The 17,823-nt window shown below is 44.1% G+C and overlaps 1 long non-coding RNA gene across 1 annotated transcript; it reads right to left on the minus strand.

Moving 5' to 3' along the window:
• Positions 1 to 7,935: 7,935 nt before the first annotated feature.
• On the minus strand, positions 7,936 to 15,660 carry LOC126067407 (uncharacterized). The gene is made up of 3 exons (XR_007515395.1): positions 15,573 to 15,660; positions 15,258 to 15,369; positions 7,936 to 10,454 (listed from the first exon to the last, which is right to left on the minus strand). It is a non-coding gene; the product is annotated as an uncharacterized LOC126067407 (long non-coding RNA).
• Positions 15,661 to 17,823: the final 2,163 nt, after the last annotated feature.

Here is a 17,823-nt window from a genome sequence, read left to right on the forward strand (position 1 = left end):
TCTCATTAGGGGGTGAGCAACTGGAAGTATGTAGCAAGGTGTATGTAAGTTTTTGTGAGAGAGACTGACTTGATTTGTAAACTTTCACTTAAAGCACAATAAAAATTTTTTAAAAAAGAGAGAGAGAAGCATCTGGGATCTTAAAAACCTTGTGAGCAGCCATCTAAAATACATCTATTGGTCCCATCAGGTTTTTTTTTTTTATTATTATTAAGCCTAAAGTGAACATTTACCATTCCAATCAGTCTGTCACATGTAGGTTTACATACATCTTACTCCCTTCTCCCACTTGCTCTCCCCCTATTGAGTCAGCCCTTTCAGTCTCTCGTTTCGTGCCAATTTTGCCATCTTACCTCTCTCTATCTTCCCATCCCCCATCCAGTCAAGAGTTGCCAACACACTCTCCAGTGTCCACCTAATTTAATTGGCTCACTCTTCATCAGCATCTCTCTCCCCCCCGCTGACCAGTCCTTTTCATGCCTGATGAGTTGTCTTGGGGTATGGTTCCTATCCTGTGCCATCAGAAGTTCTGGGGAGCATTGTCTCTGGGATTCCTCTAAAAAAAGTCGCATTCAAATCACTAGGTATGGTCTTTTTATGAGAATTTGGGGTCTGTATCCCATTGGCCTCCTGCTCCCTCAGGAGTTGTCTGTTGTGCTCCCTAGCAGGGCAGACATCGATTGTGGCCGGGCACCAACTAGTTCTTCTGGTCTCAGGGTAATGTAGGTCTCTGGTTCATGTGGCCCTTTCTGTCTCTTGGGTTCTTAGTTTTCGTGTGGCCTTGGTTTTCTTCCTTTGCCTTTGCTCCAGGTGGGTTGAGACCAATTGATGTATCTTAGATGGCTGCTTGTTGGCATTTAGGACCCCAGATGCCACATTTCAAAGTGGGATGCAGAATGTTTTCATAATAGAATTATTTTGCCCATTGACTTAGAAGTCTCCTCAAACCATGTTCCCCGGACCCCAGCCCCTGCTCCGCTGACCTTTGAAACTTTCATTTTATCCCGGAAACCTCTTTGCTTTTAGTCCAGTCCAATTAGGCTGACCTTCCTTGTATGGTGTGTTGTCTTTCCCTTCACCCAAAGCAGTTCTTATCTACTGATTGATCAATAAAAAACCCTCTCCCTCCCTCCCTCCCTCCCCCCTTTGTAACCACAAAAGTATGTGTTCTTCTCCGTTTTTTCTATTTCTCAAGATCTTATAATAGTGGTCTTATACAATATTTGTCATTTTGCCTCTGACTCATTTCGCTCAGCATAATGTCTTCCAGATTCCTCCATGTTATGAAATGTTTCAGAGATTCGTCACTGTTCTTTATCGATGCGTAGTATTCCATTGTGTGAATATACCACAATTTATTTACCCATTCATCCGTTGACGGACATCTTGGTTGCTTCCAGCTTTTTGCTATTGTAAACAGAGCTGCAATAAACATGGGTGTGCATATGTCTGTTTGTGTGAAGGCTCTTGTATCTCTAGGGTATATTCCTAGGAGTGGGATTTCTGGGTTGTATGGTAGTTCTATTTCTAACTGTTTAAGATAACATCAGATGGATTTCCAAAGTGGTTGTACCATTTTACAATCCCACCAGCAGTGTATGAGAGTTCCAATCTCTCCGCAGCCTCTCCAACATTTATTATTTTGTGTTTTTTGGATTAATGCCAGTCTAGTTGGTGTGAGATGGAATCTCATCGTAGTTTTAATTTGCATTTCTCTAATGGCTAATGATCGGGAGCATTTTCTCATGTATCTGTTGGCTGCCTGAATATCTTCTTTAGTGAAATGTGTGTTCATATCCTTTGCCCACTTCTTGATTGGGTTGCTTGTCTTTTTGTGATTGAGTTTTGACAGAATCGTGTAGATTTTAGAGATCAGGCGCTGGTCGGAGATGTCATAGCTGAAAATTCTTTCCCAGTCTGTAGGTGGTCTTTTTACTCTTTTGGTGAAGTCTTTAGATGAGCATAGGTGTTTGATTTTTAGGAGCTCCCAGTTATCTGGTTTCTCTTCATCATTTTTGGTAATGTTTTGTATTCTGTTTATGCCCTGTATTAGGGCTCCTAAGGTTGTCCCTATTTTTTCTTCCATGATCTTTATCATTTTAGTCTTTATGTTTAGGTCTTTGATCCACTTGGAGTTAGTTTTTGTGCATGGTGTGAGGTATGGGTCCTGTTTCATTCTTTTGCAAATGGATATCCAGTTATGCCAGCACCATTTGTTAAAAAGACTATCATTTCCCCAATTGACTGACACTGGTCCTTTGTCAAATATCAGCTGCTCATACGTGGATGGATTTATATCTGGGTTCTCAATTCTGTTCCACTGGTCTATGTGCCTGTTGTTGTACCAGTACCAGGCTGTTTTGACTACTGTGGCTGTATAATAGGTTCTGAAATCAGGTAGAGTGAGGCCTCCCACTTTCTTCTTCTTTTTCAGTAATGCTTTGCTTATCCGGGGGTTGTTTCCCTTCCATATGAAATTAGTGATTTGTTTCTCTATCCCCTTAAAATATGACATTGGAATTTGGATCGGAAGTGCGTTATATGTATAGATGGCTTTTGGTAGAATAGACATTTTTACTATGTTAAGTCTTCCTATCCATGAGCAGGGTATGTTCTTCCACTTAAGTATGTCCTTTTGAATTTCTTGTAGCAGAGTTTTATAGTTTTCTTTGTATAGGTCTTTTACCTCCTTGGTAAGATTTATTCCTAAGTATTTTATCTTCTTGGGGGCTACTGTGAATGGTATTGATTTGGTTATTTCCTCTTCGGTGTTCTTTTTGTTGATGTAGAGGAATCCAAGTGATTTTTGTATGTTTATTTTATAACCTGAGACTCTTCCAAACTCTTCTATTAGTTTCAGTAGTTTTCTGGAGGATTCCTTAGGGTTTTCCATGTATACGATCATGTCATCTGCGAATAGTGATAGCTTTACTTCCTCCTTGCCAATCTGGATACCCTTTATTTCTTTGTCTAGCCTAATTGCCCTGGCTAGGACTTCAAGTACGATGTTGAATAAGAGTGGTGATAAAGGGCATCCTTGACTGGTTCCCGTTCTCAGGGGAAATGCTTTCAGGTTCTCTCCATTTAGAGTGATATTGGCTGTTGGCTTTGCATAGATGCCCTTTATTATGTTGAGGAATTTTCCTTCAATTCCTATTTTGGTAAGAGTTTTTATCATAAATGGGTGTTGAACTTTGTCAAATGCCTTTTCTGCATCTATTGATAAGATCATGTGGTTTTTATCTTTTGTTTTATTTATGTGATGGATTACATTAATGGTTTTTCTGATATTAAACCAGCCTTGCATACCTGGTATAAATCCCACTTGGTCAGGGTGAATTATTTTTTTGATGTGTTGTTGGATTCTATTGACTAGAATTTTGTTGAGGATTTTTGCATCTATGTTCATGAGGGATATAGGTCTAAAATTTTCTTTTTTTGTAATGTCTTTACCTCGTTTTGGTATCAGGGAGATGGTAGCTTCATAGAATGAGTTGGGTAGTATTCCGTCTTGTTCTATGCTTTGAAATACCTTCAGTAGTAGTGGTGTTAAGTCTTCTCTGAAGGTTTGGTAGAACTCTGCAGTGAAGCCGTCTGGGCCAGGACTTTTTTTTGTTGGAAGTTTTTTGATTACCGTTTCAATCTCTTTTTTTGTTATGGGTCTATTTAGTTGTTCTACTTCTGAATGTGTTAGTTTAGGTAGGTAGTATTTTTCCAAGAATTTATCCATTTCTTCTAGGTTTTCAAATTTGTTAGAGTACAATTTTTCGTAGTAATCTGAAATGATTCTTTTAATTTCATTTGGCTCTGTTGTGATGTGATCCTTCATGTTTCTTATTCAGGTTATTTGTTTCCTTTCCTGTTTTTCTTTAGTCAGTCTGGCCAATGGTTTATCAATTTTGTTAATTTTTTCAAAAAAACAGCTTTTGGCTTTGTTAATTTTTTGAATTGTTTTTCTGTTCTCTAATTCATTTAGTTCAGCTCCAATTTTTATTATTTGTTTTCTTCTGGTGCCTGACGGGTTCTTTTGTTGCTCACTTTCTATTTGTTCAAGTTGTAGGGACAGTTCTCTGATTTTGTCTCTTTCTTCTTTTTGTATGTGTGCATTTATCGATATAAATTGGCCTCTGAGCACTGCTTTTGCTGTGTCCCAGAGGTTTTGATAGGAAGTATTTTCATTCTCGTTGCTTTCTATGAATTTCCTTATTCCCTCCTTGATGTCTTCTATAACCCAGTCTTTTTTCAGGAGGGTATTGTTCATTTTCCAAGTATTTGATTTCTTTTCCCTAGTTTTTCTGTTATTGATTTCTAGCTTCATTGCCTTGTGGTCTGAGAAGATGCTTTGTAATATTTCGATGTTTTGGATTCTACCAAGATTTGTTTTGTGACCTAATATGTGGTCTATTCTAGAGAATGTTCCATGTGCACTAGAAAAAAAAGTATATTTTGCAGCAGTTGGGTGGAGAGTTCTGTATAAGTCAATGAGGTCAAGTTGGTTGATTATTGTAAGTAGGTCTTCCGTGTCTCTATTGAGCTTCTTACTGGATGTCCTGTCCTTCTCCGAAAGTGGTGTGTTGAAGTCCCCTACTATAAATGTGGAGGTGTCTATCTCGCTTTTCAATTATGTTAAAATTTGATTTATGTATCTTGCAGCCCTGTCATTGGGTGCGTAAATATTTAATATGGTTATATCTTCCTGATCAATTGTCCCTTTTATCATTATATAGTGTCCTTCTTTATCCTTTGTGGCGGATTTAAGTCTAAAGTCTATTTTGTCAGAAATTAATATTGCTACTCCTTTTTTTCTTATTATTTGCTTGATATATTTTTTTCCATCCTTTGAGTTTTAGTTTGTTTGTGTCTCTAAGTCTAAGGTGTGTCTCTTGTAGGCAGCATATAGATGGATCGTGTTTCTTTACCCAGTCTGTGACTCTCTGTCTCTTTATTGGTGCATTTAGTCCATTTACATTCAGCGTAATTATAGATAAATAAGTTTTTAGTGCTGTCATTTTGATGCCTTTTTATGTGTGTTGTTGGCCATTTCATTTTTCCACATACTTTCTTGTGCTGAGATGTTTTTCTTAGTAGATTGTGAGATCCTCATTTTCATAATGTTTAACTTTATGTTTGTTGAGTCGTTACGTTTTTCTTGAGTTATGGAATTGATATTCCTTTTTGTGGTTACCTTATTATTTACCCCTATTTTTCTAAGTAAAAACCTAACTTGTATCTTTCTATATCACCTTGTATCCCTCTCTATCTGGCAGTTCAATGCCTCCTATATTTAGTCCCTCTTTTTGATTATTGTGATCGTTTATCTATTGATTTCCATGATTTCCTGTTATGTGTATTATTTTGTTTATTTATTTTTTAGAATTAATCATACTTTGTTTGTTTTTGTGCTTTCCCTATTTGAGTTGCGTTGATATTAGGCCGTTCTGTTTTGTGACCTTGTATTGTGCTGGTACCTGATATTATTGGTCATCAGGCCAAACAATCTCCTTAAGCATTTCTTGCAGTCTTGGTTTAGTTTTTGCAAATTCTCTAAACTTGTGTTTATCTGTAAATATCTTAATTTCTCCTTCATATTTCAGAGAGAGTTTTGCTGGATACATGATCCTTGGTTGGCAGTTTTTCTCCTTCAGTGCTCTGTATACGTCATCCCATTCCCTTCTTGCTTGCATGGTTTCTGCTGAGTAGTCTGAACTTATTCTTATTGATTCTCCCTTGAAGGAAACCTTTCTTTTCTCCCTGGCTGCTTTTAAAATTTTGTTTGTCTTTGGTTTTGGCAAGTTTGATGATAATATGTCTTGGTGTTTTTCTTTTTGGATCAATCTTAAATGGGGTTCGATGAGCATCTTGGATAGATATCCTTTCGTCTTTCATGATGTCCGGGAAGTTTTGTGTCAGGAGTTCTTCAACTATTTTCTCTGTGTTTTCTGTCCCCCCTCCCTGTTCTGGGACTCCAATCACTTGCAAGTTATCCTTCTTGATAGAGTCCCACATGATTCTTAGGGTTTCTTCATTTTTTTTAATTCTTTTATCTGATTTTTTTTCAGCTATGTTGGAGTTGATTCCCTGGTCCTCCAGAAGTCCCAGTCTACATTCTAATTGCTCGAGTCTGCTCCTCTGACTTCCTATTGCATTGTCTAATTCTGTAATTTTATTGTTAATCTTTTGGATTTCTACATGCTGTCTCTCTATGGATTCTTGCAACTTATTAATTTTTCCACTATGTTCTTGAATAACCTTTTTGAGTTCTTCAACAGTTTTATCAGTGTGTTCCTTGGCTTTTTCTGCAGTTATCCTAATTTCATTTGTGATATCTTTAAGCATTCTGTAAATTAGTTTTTTATATTCTGTATCTGATAATTCCAGGATTGTATCTTCATTTGGGAAAGATTTTGATTCTTTTGTTTCGGGGGTTGGAGAAGCAGTCATGGTCTGTTTCTTTATATGGTTTGATATGGACTGCTGTCTCCGAGCCATCACTGGGAAACTAGATTTTCCAGGTAATCAGCTGAAAAAAAAATGCAGTCAGATCCCTATCTGAATTCTCCTTCTGGCTGAGGGTATTCGGATGTTAATGGAGCTGCCTGGGGAGGGTGGGGGAGGGATCAGAGAGCTAGGCTTGTAGCACCACAGAATATAGAGCTGATCCCCGTGTTCACACTCCGCCCCCGTCCCCCAGAATCCCGGCGGGACGGCTCCCCGGCTGGGACGCTACTCTCCCCGCTCCAAGATCAGTCACTTCCTCCCGGGGATTTCTCCCTCCAGCGCGCCGCTCCACTCACGCGAACTGGGTGGGCGTGGCCCTCACTAACAGCTGGGCCCGCCCCCGAGGTCTATTCGGGAGAATGCGCTCACACCCCGCCTGCTCTCGCCAAGATCCCAGCAGGACGGCTCCCCAGCTGGGACGCTGCTCTACCACTCCGAGACCAGTCACTTCCTCCCAGGGATTTCACCCTCCGATGCGCGGCACCGCTCGCACGAACTAGGTGGGCGTGGCCCTCACGAACGTCTGGGGGCCCCCCCCCCGGGGTCACTTTAGGGAAATATAGCTGATCCCCACGCTCGCGCCTCGCCCGCCTCCTGCCAAACTCCCGGCGGGACGGGTCCCCGGCTGGGACGCTGCTCTCCCCGCTCCAAGATCAGTCACTGCCTCCCGGGTGTTTCTCCCACCGGCTGCGCCGCTACGCCGCCCGCGCCAACCAGCTGGACTCCCTCCCGGGATGGGTTCGGGGGGGGTAGGGCTGGGCCCCTTGTCTGTGCCGTCTGCCCCCCTGGGTTCTGCCTCAGCCCAGGCTCCGCAGGTCACCTGCCTGGTACGCTGGCTCTTAGTTCTGAAAACGATCACTGTCTGCCCATATTTGTTCGTTCTCCGTCTCTAAGTCTGTGTTTGTTGTTCAGAGTTCGTAGATTGTTATGTATGTGATCGATTCACTTGTTTTTCCGAGTCTTTGTTGCAAGAGTGATCCACGGTAGCGTCCACCTAGTCCGCCATCTTGGCCCCACCTCTCCCATCAGGTTTTGAGCAAAGGAGAATGAAGAAAACCAAAGGCACAAAGAAAGTATCAGCCCAAAGAACTAATGGACCCCATGAACCACAGCCCCCACCACCCTGAGCCCAGGAGAAATAGACGGTACCCAGCTACCACCACCAACTGCTCTGATAGGGATTACAATAGAGGGTTCCAGACAGAGCAGGAGAAAAATGTAGAACAAAATTCAAATTCACAAAAAAAGACCAGATTTACTGGTCTGACAGAGACTAGAGGAACCCCCGAATCTATGGCCCCCGGACACCCTGAAACTGAAAACTGAAGCCACTCCCAAAACCCACCTTTCAGACAAAGATTGAACAGACCTATAAAACAAACAATAACACACGTAAGGAATGTGCTTCTCTGTTACACATGCCCAAAAGCAAAAACGAGAAGGCAAGACGGGACAGGAAACCTGGACGAAAGGACACAGAGAACCCAGATTGTAAAGGGAAGTGGGGAGAGTGCTGACACATTGCAGGGACTGCAACCAATGTCACAAAACAATTTGTGCATAGATTTTTTAATGAGAAACTAATTCCCACTGTAAACTTTCACCTAAAGTACAAAAGGAGATAGAGAGTGATATGCATACCTATTCAGAAGATGCTGTGAACAGTAATCAGCTCTGGGAAGAAAGACCCAAGAACTAAAATCTGGGATGGGAAGGAAACTGACCTTACAGACTGTTCTTTGAAACTGTTTGAGTTTCCATCACATGCTAGTTCTTCTTAGTTCTTGGCATCACCTCTCTCCCGCGTCTACACCATAGTGCCTAGGGCCTCACTCAGCTTCCCATCCGACTTCCAACTCCATCAAAATTTATTCTCTTATATCTATCTCGTACTAAAGTGTCAATGACTCCCACAGAGGCTCTTTTTTGTAACGAGAGTAACGGCAGCATTACAGGCACCAGTACAAAGCCAGAGTTCCTCACTCTGTAGGCTGCCATCTTCCATTTCACCCAAGAGGCAGTACGGTTGGGCAGGTGGTGGGTGCTCAGGGAGGCCGATCTCTCTGCATTCTCAGGGTAACTAATGCGGAGACTGCTTCTGGGCATGGAGGACAGACTGGAGGTGAGAGGTCAGGAGAACCAGGTGACCAGCTTTCTCAAGGACAGCTTCAGAGCACATGGCTCAGTCACACATGTTGGGGACCCAAGGCCAGCCCCCAGCCTGGCCCTTTTCTTCAGGCAAAACCCACCATCACATACTAGGTGGTCAGTAAAGGTAGCTTCTGTGAGTAATAATATTAAAGAGGTGTGACCAGGTTCCCACTGTTAAGGATTGAATTCTGCCCCCTCAAAATATGTGTTGGAATCCTCACTCTATCCCTGTGGATGTAGTGTAACGTAATCACCCTCCATAATGCAATCTAATCTTCTGTGGATGTAGTGTAATGTAATCATCCTCCATAATGCAACCTAATCTTCTGTGGATGTAGTGTAATGTAATCACCCTCCATAATGCAATCTAATGCTCTGTTAATAAGGCCACACCAGGGCATGGTGTGTCCTAAACCTAATCACTCCTGAGTTATAAACAGAGCAGATTAGACAAAAACGAGGGCACACACCAGGGAAGACAGACTCCACGAGAGCATCATAGGGTCACCAAGAAGCCAGGGAACACACAATGCTTCTGACAAGGAAGGGATGAGCCAAGACCCTGGCTTGGACTCTTAGCCTCCAGAACTGTAAAAAATAAATTTCTGTGCTTCAAAGACCCTACTTGTGGTGGTTGTGGTGCAGCAGCCCTTGGTGACTGAGACACCCCTCCCTGCCAGCAGCTTACCATCTAATTGACTAGAACACACTCAGTGCCATGGACATCAGAGCTGCTGCCTTCTTGCTGGCCAGGGCCTGAATCATCCCTGACCACAGACTGGTAAGAAGGGAGAGTTGGGCAGAACTTGCATCCAGACCCCCCTCCCCAAAAGAAGCAGCTCCTTTCCTACCCACACTGCCCCTCCTCAGAGGCAAGGACATGGAAACATGTGGATGACCCCCAGTTTGGTGGAAATTTCGACCTGTGAGTGGCAGTGGTTAAAAAGGAGTTGGCGTAAGGGCTTGGCTGGTTGACATGAACCGGATGTTTGCTCAATAGAGGCCTAGCCTGCAGCCCACATTTCACAACTTGCTCATGACAGTGTCAGAATCCACAGGGTGGCAGCCGTGAGGAGGCAGGGCTGGGTGTCAGATGACTGGGCACTTACTCAACCACGTACCAGCCATGTGGTCCTGGGGCAGTCACTTACCCTCTAGGTGCCTAAATTTTCCTGTCAGTAAAAACTGGGGGAACTGAATGCTTCGAAGTCCAGCGTAGCAAGGGCAGGGGTCTGGGGACCATGGTTTCAGGGGACATCTAAGTCAATTGGCATAATAAAGTCTATTAAGAAAACATTCTGCACACCACTTTGAAGAGTGGCGTCTGGGGTCTTAAACGCTAGCAAGCAGCCGTTTAAGAAGCATCAATTGGTCTCAACCTACTCGGATCAAAGGAGAATGAAGAACACCAAGGACACAAGGTAATTATGAGCCCAAGAGACAGAAAGGGCCACATGAACCAGAGACTACATCATCCTGAGACCAGAAGAACTAGATGGTGCCCAGCTACAACCAATGACTGCCCTGAGAGGGAACACAACAGAGAACCCCTGAGGGAGGAGGAGAGCAGTGGGATGCAGACCCCAAATTCTCATAAAATGACCAGACTTAATGGTCTGACTGAAGACTGGAAGGACCCCGGTGGTCATGGCCCCCAGACCTTCTGTTGGCCCAGGACAGGAACCATTCCCGAAGACAACTCTTCAGACGTGGATTGGACTGGACAATGGGTTGGAGAGGGATGCTGGTGAGGAGTGAGCTTCTTGGATCAGGTGGACACTTGAGACTACGCTGGCATCTCCTGCCTGGAGGGGAGATGAGAGGGTGGAGGGAGTTAGAAGCTGGCGAAATGGACATGAAAAGAGAGAGTGGAGGGAGAGAGCAGGGCTTTCTCATTAGAGGGAGAGTAATTGGGAGTGTGTAGCAAGGTGTATATGGGTTTTTGTGTGAGGGACTGACTTGATTTGTAAACTTTCACTTAAAGCACAATAAAAATTATAAAATAAAATAAATAAATTCAGGGTAAAAAAACTGGGGGCAATAATAATACCTTCTTCAGAGAGTTGTTTTGAAGATTAAATAACGGTGTATGAATATACCTGAAGTCCCTGGGTAGTACAAATGATTGGTATAAATTCGGTCAGTTCCTAACCAAAAGGTTGGAGGTTCAAGCTCACCCAGAGGCACCTCGGAAGAAAGACCTGGTGATCTACTTCTGAAAAATCAGCCTTTGAAAACCCTGTGGAGCACAGTCCTACCCTGACAGACACAGGGGACCCATGAGTTAGACTCGACCCCATGGTGGCCGCTGGTGGTGACACCCTACACGAGAGCTCAGTAAACGGCTGTTTTAATTACTATTTTTTAAAAAGAAGGACCTGGCCCAGCGATATTGCAGAAGCATTTCCAAAGAACCATAAGGTTCAATTCAATTTAATTGTCAGGTTAAAGGTTTCCATTCATGGTGTTCAACCGGCTAACCCACCTGACGGAGACGTGCTGTTTAGTTAGTAACGCAGAGAAAGGGCCTGGGCTGCCTATCTCCGAAAATCTCATAAGCAAAAGAGCTGAAAGTCGCCTTTCATTTGAGCCTGAGCACAAGGCAGTCCTGGCAGACACTCCCCGCTGTGAGCAGCCCAGGGGCTGGCCTACCTTTGGGGCTGGGCGCCCTGCCTGGTGCCCACATCACGTCAGCTCGCCCAGGCTGGATCTGGAAAGCAAACCTCTGAATGTAAGCTCTTGGCCTGGGACCAAGGTATTCTTAGCCACTCTCCATGTTGGCCACCACTGTGAGCAGAGACTTCAGGGTCAGGGAATATTCCTGAACTCTGGACTGTGCTGTTTTAAACCCTTCACTGCTGCCCTTGTGACCTTTCCCCTCGTGACTCTTCCCCCAGAGCCCGAGGCTCCTCCCTGCCAGTCTGAGGGCAGAATTTGGCTCTGTGCTTCCTGACATGTCCACAGTGTCTTAGCAGCCGAGGGATGCTGTTGTCCCCACCTGGTACAGTGTAGCTGTGTAGACAAGAGGGCGTCCACGCTCAGACAAAGCTTGAGGAGTAGAACGTCTAAGCTGGAGTGGACAGAGGCCCTCCCTGGCTTGGGGTTCCCACATCTTCAACCCTCCTGGGCTCTCCGCCCTCACGCTTTGGACAATTCCACGTATACACTGTTGTCTTACCTGCACAATTCACTTTCCTTAACCTATACATTGATTTTAGCTGCACCCTAAGCAATCCCATATGTTACATCATGAGTTTGACAGGCAGTTTTTTTTTTTAATGTGCAGTAAAAGAAATTATATTAAAATTTATGGAAAGAAAGAAAAAATTCTGTGAATGTCTGATAAGCGTGTTTTGAGACCAGTGGTGAGAATGTTGGAGCCCTGGTGGAGCAGTGGTTAAGAGCTCGGCTGCTAACCAAAAGGTTGGCAGTTTGAATCCACCAGCCACTCCTTAGAGACCCTATGGGGCAGTTCTACTCTGTCCTATAGGGTGGCTATGAGTCAGAATCGACTTAATGGCAATGGGTGCAGGTAGTGAGAATGTCAGAGTCTCTGGGTGGAATAAACAGTTAAGCGCTCAACTACTAACTGAACGTCCGGCTGCTTGAACTTACCCAGAAGCTTCTCAGAAGAAATGTCTCGTGATCTATTTCTGAAAAACCAGCCACTGAAACCCTCTGGAGCACAGTCTACTGATGCACATAGGGGTCCTCATGAGTCAGGAGTCTACTAGATAGCAGCTGGTTTGGTTTGGTTTGGTTGGTGAAAATGCCACACTTTGGAAACACTGGTGAACTGCAACCCCCACAGCTTAAACAGGATAATTATTTATTCCAAGGCCTTTGCACGTGGTATTTCTTTCTACACTAACCCCCAAGAATAGGGCACATGCCTATATTCTCTGCCTAACCCTGAAATGGCTCCACACTGTCATTTCCTGGCTATTTTCTCAGCTGGCTCCTGGAAAACATCGATCTTTGTGAAGGGCAATTAGGAATGCAGGCTCTGGAGTCAACCTTCTTGAGTTCATATCCTACTTTGTCCTCTTCCTAGCTGTGCAACCTTGGCCAAGTTACTCATTTGGTTTTTCCCAAGCCTTATTTTCCTCATCTTTTTTTTTTTTTTTCACCAAATGGCAGTAATAAGAGTGTGAGAATTAAATAATACATGTGAAGCATTTAACATGGGATCTGACACTCTGTGAGATCTCAATAAATATTTGTTAAATGAATAAATGCATGCATGGATGAGCATAGTCTTTATACAAGACTGAGCTCAAACAATAATACTCAAATCTGGCTTATTTAACAGTCAATGGAGAAGCTTATTAAAATACAGCTTCCCAGGCCTTGGCTGAGCCTTCCAAAATCAACCTCTCCAGGGTGTGGTCTAGAATCTGTATTTTCAACAAGCCCTCAAGGTGACTGTTTTGAGAATGCCTCAGCCAAATCCCTTTCTTTACACAGCGACTGTGTCTCAGCAACTGAGTGACCACTGAGAACCTGTGGATGGCTCCACAGGTACTGGGTCCCCAGAGCTGGTCATGAGCTCTACACCTGACACACCCCTGCTGAGAGTGATAGTGGAGTTCTCTGAAGGTAGGGCAATAAGGGGCAGAAGTTAGCATTTACAATCCCACGGGACCCTGAAATCTCAATAATGAGTAATCTCTTCAGGAACTCAAAACAGCCAAGTTTGTTGATAAAGTTGAAGATGATAATGATGGTGGTAGTGATGGTGATGCTGGTGAGGCTGATGATGGTGGTGGTGATGGTGATGATGGTGGTGGTGATGGTGATGATGGTGATGATGGTGATGGAGATGATGGTGATGGTGGTGAGGTTGATGATGGTGGTAGTGATGGTGATAATGGTGATGGTGGTGATGGTGATGCTGGTGAGGCTGATGATGGTGGTGGTGATGGTGATGATGGTGAGGCTGATGATGGTGGTGATGGTGATGATGGTGGTGGATTATGAGGATTATGATGGAGGCTGTGATAATTAAGATGAGGATGATGATGAGATGATAGTGAGGATGACAATAATGATGGCGTCGGTGATGACAATAATGGTAGTGGCAGTGGTGGTTATTATGGAGGCTGTGATAACTAAGATGAGGATGACGATGTGATGATAGTGATGGTGGTGATGATATTGATAGTAGCGATGGCTGTGAGAATGATGATGGTGATGATGGTGATATTGATTTCTCAAAAGAAATCTATGAGAAAGATTATTAATCTCCTCATGTTACAGACAAAGAGGTGGTCTCAAAGTGTTGAATACACTTAAGATTACACAGGTAGTGAATGAGGAAGTCCTGGCTTCCTCCCAGGCTCAAGCCAATGCTCTCCACACCCATGGCCTGAGTCTTCCATGCACTGTGTTTTGATCTTGTCTATGGAACACTGACATTGGAACCATGATTCTTATGTTAGGGCCACATCCAAGTTTTCTGTAATTCCATCATCCGGATCAGACTCTCAAATTTAGTTCCTGACAAACACAACAATAGAAATCCATTTCATGACGTTGAAGAGGTTCATTCAGTATCCATGTGCCCGTCTCTACTTCCCAATCCGATTACAATTAGATTAGATGCTATTGTTCTAACCAATGGAATTTAGGAGCCAGCATGCCTCCTCCATCTTTTCTCCTCCACAGTGAAACTGGAGGCCCAAACTACGCCATTATATGACTTTGCCTGCATGACAAATAAACCTATCATGTTAAGAGACTTTGGGGATTTATCTGTTACAGCTGTTGGCGTTAATTTCTCCAACTAGTATGCATATGAATTTCAAGGTTAATTTCTCACTTCAGCTTCTCCTTCCCATTGCAAAATGAGACTCTTTATGTTAGCATTTTAATAATTATAGTCATTAAATTATAATATTGTTACATTATTGTATTTCTTCTTTTTGTTAACTCGTCTGGCTTTGGAGGGAAAACTCAGTCTTGTCCCATATTAAGAACTGACATACGGAAATAGGCAGACCCGTGCTCCATGTCTGCAGTGGCAAGAAAGCTAACAGAAGCAGTCAGTTGCCTGTCTGGGTCTCGCTCTACAAATCACATGATAGATTAAGTCAGTATGCCCCAAAGTAGGAGGATAAAAGCTTCAGAAAATAAAATAGAACCCAAAAGTGAGAAAACAAAGACCGGGGTTGCCACCCAGCTCTATGGTAAAAGCCCAAGAGTACCGGCAGGACAACATAGCCATCTTCACCTCTGCCCCTGGTTGCCCCCTCCCAGCCTCTTTTATGCAGAATCTCCCACATAGCATAAAGCTGCTCAGCAAAACACACGGAATAACAGCAACTACTGTGGAAATTACAAGCGGAATTTCCTAAATACTGCACTCCTTTCATCTAAAGAGCCTGAGGATGTTTTTCACAAATAATTCATTTAATTCTCAAATATTAAATTTGAGATGACTGAATTCATAACCAAATCTTTTTAAGGAGAAAAAAAATCTATTACATGCAAAAACTAGAGACTCGAGCCTTCTTTATGGTCAGAAGGAACTTTCTTGAAAGGAGGAATTTGGGAAAAACCAGGTGATTCCACTTTCCAGGTGACACTAGTCCTGGTTTCACCCTTACCTCGCCAATATTCTGCCACCGTCTTCCCAGGGGATGACACAGTCCTTGGCAAAGCTGAGGCGGTTTCCCGCTTTAGGTACGCAAGGTGCAGGGGAGAGGCTTTCTGGGAAATCTGGAATCACAGATGAAACTTTTGAAGGAAACCATTTCAACAAAATGAAAAATTTTCACCCAGGCCTGTTTCTGAGAACCTGAATCTGCCACAAAAGGGGATTCATTGGTACAGGTCATCGTCCAACGGGAGTGGTGGCTTCAGGGGCAACTTGATGCAGGACAGAAGCAATGTCCCTGGGACCCAGCCTTTCTTCCACTCACCTCTCAGCTGCCACATCTGGTGGCTCCCAGAACCTCTGCATCTTCCCCTCATGGCTGCAAGATGGCTGCAACTCTTCCTGCACTTACATCCTCTCACCTTCAAATTCCACCCAAAGAGGGTTGGACAGAAGTCCTGGGCCTGAGTCTCAATGGCTCAAATTGGGTGACATGATCATCTCTGAACCAATCATGGTAGCAAAGGGGATGGGCTATGCTAACTAGCTCAGACTCAGGGTTCACTCTAGAGGCCCCCTGAGCAGAAGATAGGGTGAGGGGGTCTTCCCAGAGGAAATTCCACCACATGTGTTTTCCCAGAAGGGTGAAGAGATGCTGGTGGAAAAAACAGATGGACAGACAGCCACCTACAAAGCCCACCGATCAAAATTCCTCTGTCCTGGCTGATTCTGGACAACTTCTGACCCCGGGCCCCTCGGTGGAATCCTGAGGCTCTAGGGAACTCAGGTGGAAAACCCACCAGTCAAACAGAGCCCTCAGTTTTACAAATAGATACTAAGGCCCAGGCTGGGGAAGTCACACAGCAAGGGGTGACAGAGTCCCACATAAACATCAGATCTTCCAGCCCACCAGTGTTCCTCCCATGACAGCCAGTGGCATCCTGCCCCAGTTGCCCAGGATGAAGCAGCAGCCTTCCTAGGGAGGTGGGGTCATGTGCCTCAGAGAAAAGGTTCCTGGATCAGGGTAGGGCTGAGTGATGTTTGCAACAGAGAATAACTGGCAACAGACTAGAAGTCCATTAATAAAGTGAGGGGATCCCTACAACTCAATTCTATGCAGTTGCTGAAATGGACAAACTAGACAAGTACAAAGTGGAGTGAGAAAGTTGCAAAGATATGTACAATATGCTACTATTTATATAAAAAGTATAAATCAAAACCCACTGCTGTCAAGCAGGTTCCAACTCACAGCTACTGTAGGACAGAGTAGAACTGCCCCCATAGGGTGTCTAAGGCTATACATCTTTACGGAAGCAGACAGTCACATCTTTCTGGCCGAGCTGGCTGGTGGATTTGAACCGCCAACCTTTCGGTTAATAGCTGAGTGCTTAACAACAGCACCACCAGGGCCCCTTATACAAAAAGTATAAATCCGTATAAAACAATATCCTATCTTGTTTATACATACATGAGTGTGTATTTCGGTGTGTGTGAAAAATGGACTAGAAGGAGACTTAGCAAATTAGTAAGAGTATGTACCTCTGGTACAGGAAGGAGGGAGACAGGGATACAAAAAGTTCCACCCCCCCCCCCAATGTGCAATATACATATTTTTGAGAATTTTTTTTTACTATGTAACGACTCGATGGCACTAGTTTTTTTTTTATGTACTAATAGGAGTCATGGTGGCACAGTGGTTAAGTTCTTGGCTGTTGACCAAAAGGCCAGCAGTCCAAACCCACCAGCTGCTCCATGGGATAAAGATGTGGCAGTCTGCTTCTGTAAAGCCTGCAGCCCTGGAAACTCTATGGGGCAGTTCTATTCCCTCCTGTGTGGTCGCTGTGGGTTGGAATCGACTAGAGAGCAGCGGGTTTGGATTATGCATCACGTAGCACTCTAGATACTGAGGACATGGCAGCGAACAGAACAGACACCACCCACCTGGATCTTAGATTCTAGTGAGCAGGTATAAAGAGAGCTTGAGGGCAGTGTCTGACCTCCTCCAAGTCCTCAAGGCGGAAGGAGAACCAAGATCAACAGCATAAGCCTGACTCCATGAGGTGAAAGCTACACATCCTTCCTCTTTCTGCCATCTTTACCAATTCTGACACCAACCGTCCCTCCCACAGCACTCTATACGGCTCTGCTGGGTTCAATAATTCATTGCAATGGCCACGCAAGACTCGCAGACCATACTCATGATTATGGGGCTTATTAGGGAAGTAATAGGTTACGATTCAGGCCCAGAAACACTCAGGATACAGTTCTTCCATCAGGAGGCTCTTCCTAGCTGTGCTCTCAGGCACGCCTCTCCCTGGCCCTGGCCTCTGTCCAAGGGCACTCAGCTTTCTCTCTCCGTGAGCCAGGAAGCCCACTGCATGCTGTCTCCTGCTGCTGGGTCTCTCCTGTCACCACTTCTCACCAGCTTCAGGGTTATAGCTCTCTCTCTCTGTCTCCCGCTTCCAGGAGCTTCTCAGCCCAGGTCCTGGGTCCAAAGGACGCACTGTCCGCTCCTGGCAGTTCTTTCTTGGTGGATACTCCTCTCTGCTCTGGAATTGGCTCTCCTTTAAGGCAAA

The sequence above is a fragment of the Elephas maximus genome, chromosome 25, assembly GCF_024166365.1.
Source record: "Elephas maximus indicus isolate mEleMax1 chromosome 25, mEleMax1 primary haplotype, whole genome shotgun sequence".
NCBI lineage: Eukaryota > Metazoa > Chordata > Mammalia > Proboscidea > Elephantidae > Elephas > Elephas maximus.